Here is a 2888-nt window from a genome sequence, read left to right as displayed (position 1 = left end):
TTCCTTTTGTAGCGTTCTTTCAATTGAAGTGAAAGATATTTCTGGCGCTGGCAGCATTTTTGTCCAGTTTGATGGCAACATCTAGGCTTCCTTACTAGGAAGTTTTCTATTTTACCTTCTGTTATTGAAATGCTATGCTGAAGGAAACCAATATATGCTAGTCGTCTCGTGGTCTTGGAGAAACCAAATGCATCTCATTTTATATATGTTCGTTGTTAGCAATTCTAGGAAAAGTAGCGCCACGAGAAACAACAACTTACATTCAATAGTTCATTAGTAGAGGAAAGAATGGATATGAATCGGGTACTTCTAAGTTTCTAGCAAGAAGTAGGCACTTGAGATTTTAAAAATGTGATTGCCTTGTTTATTAGAAGTGCCTTATGCTTGCTTTGATTTGTCATTTCATGTATTCAATCTGGCCATTGCATTTGATGCAGGCAAGGAAGATTTTTTTTCTTGTTCAATAGTTTAGATTTAACAACTTATGTGTTGTTGTTTTCTGTTGATAAATTGTAGGGGCTTCCATGATTTGGTTTCTGCCACTGCTAACCCAGAAAAGGAAATTGGTAATTGCGTTTGGAAAGAAAATGGCTTGGAGTTTGGAGAATGTGATCATGGCATTGAAAACAAACTGAAGATGGTTTGACCCGCTACTGCCGAGGAGGCAGTTGAAGCCCTCAAAGCTGGGAAGGTAGACCTCAATTGATCACTGGTCAATTCAAAGTCAGATTATTTTATACCAGCAGAATAAAGACAAAAGGGAGAAAAAAGAAAGTGTAAGAGATGCAATCATATCAAAGCTTTGTTTTCACCGAGAGGAGGTTCAAGTCGAAAATGAGAGCTATTGTGATCTTCCCATAAGATAGACTTACAGAAGTAGTGAATTCACATTTATATTGGACATGGTTTTCAATATCATTTGCTGGAATGCATAGAACAAGAGATTATTTGGTTGTTAGGTGCATGAGTAGAATATCTAGATCCTATTGTTTCTACATTTCTCATTACTAAATTTGATATAGAATATACTATTCTTTTGGACTTCAAAAGTTTGCATCAGTTCTGTCACATGTATGTATTTGTTCTTGAATATTTACTATGGCGAAAGATTTTAACACTGATTATTTTATAATTTTTTACATATTCAATGTTTTAGTCGTTCTGCATTGGAAATTAATGTTTTAGGTATTTTGTCAAATGAGATAGAACTCTCTTCCATCCAAATTTTATTTATTGTTTTATTGAAATTAATTACCCATTAAATAAGGAAAGAATTGTAGACATAATTTACGTAGTGTTAGACTTAATTTACCTAAAGTTATTTTATTAAAAAAAATCTCTAACTTGACTAAAAAATGAGATTTGCGTAAAATCTACAAACTTTGTGAAAATAGAAATTTATGTAAAATCTTTAAACTTTAGGTAAATCTTTTATTTTTAGGCATAATTTACATAAATTTTGATTAAATTTATGTAAAGTTGTATTTTAACAAATAAATTCAATAACTTTGTAGAAAAGGAATTTTACGTAAAACCTTTGATCTTTATGTAAATCTTTTATTTTTAGACATAATTGACATAAAGTTTGATTAAATTTACGTAAAGCTCGACTAAATTTACGTAAACTAGTTATTTTATAAGAAAAATTCCGCAAGTTTTGTTAAAAATAGTGTTTTACATAAAACTTTTGAACTTTACGTAAATCTATTATTTTTTGACATAATTTACGTAAAGCAGAACCAAAATTTACGTAAACTTGTTATTTTATAAGAAAAACTCCAGAAACAAAGTTTTACGTAAAACCTTTTAACTTTACGTAAAACTTTTATATTTAGACATAAAATTTACGTAAAATTAGACTACATTTACATAAAGTTGTATATTTAGACATAATTTATGTAAGATTTGACTAAATTTACGTAACCCTTTTACTTTAGGAGAAAAATCCACAAACCTTATGAAAAATAGAATTTTACGTAAAACCTTGAAACTTTACGTAAATATTTTATTTTTAAATATAATTTAGGTATAGTTTGACTAAATTTAGGTAACCTTTTTATTTTAGGAGAAAAAAAATTCACAAAGCTAGTGAAAATAGAGTTTTACGTAAAACCTATGAATTTTACGTAAATCTCTTATTTTTAGACATAATTTACGTAAGATTTGACTAAATTTACGTAATCCTTTTACTTTAGGAGAAAAATCCACAAATATTGTGAAAATTAGAGTTTTACGTAAAACCTTTGAACTTTACGTAAATATTTTATTTTTAGATATAATTTACGTATAGTTTGACTAAATTTAAGTAACCTTTTTATTTTAGGAGAAGAAAATTCACAAACCTTGTGAAAATAGAGTTTTACGTAAAACCTATGAATTTTACGTAAATCTTTTATTTTTAGACATAATTTTCGTAAGGTTTTACTAAATTTACGTAACCTTGTTATTTTAGAAGAAACAATCCAGAAACCTTGTGAAAATTAGAGTTTTACGTAAATCATTTGAACTTTACTTAAATGTTTTATTTTTAGATATAATTTACGTATAGTTTGACTAAATTTACGTAACCTTTTTATTTTAGGGGAAAAAATTCACAAACCTTGTGAAAATAGAGTTTTACGTAAAACCTATATATTTTACGTAAATCTTTTATTTTTAGGCATAATTTACGTAAGGTTTGACTAAATTTACGTAAACCTTTTACTTTAGAAGAAAAATCCACAAACATTGTGAAAATTAGAGTTTTACGTAAAACCTTTGAATTTTACGTAAATATTTTATTTTTAGATATAATTTACGTATAGTTTGACTAAATTTACGTAACCTTTTTATTTTAGGAGAAAAAAATTCGCAAACCTTGTGAAAATAGAGTTTTACGTAAAACCTAT

The sequence above is a fragment of the Euphorbia lathyris genome, chromosome 8, assembly GCF_963576675.1.
Source record: "Euphorbia lathyris chromosome 8, ddEupLath1.1, whole genome shotgun sequence".
NCBI classification, from domain to species: domain Eukaryota; kingdom Viridiplantae; phylum Streptophyta; class Magnoliopsida; order Malpighiales; family Euphorbiaceae; genus Euphorbia; species Euphorbia lathyris.
This window is presented reverse-complemented; position numbering follows the sequence as displayed.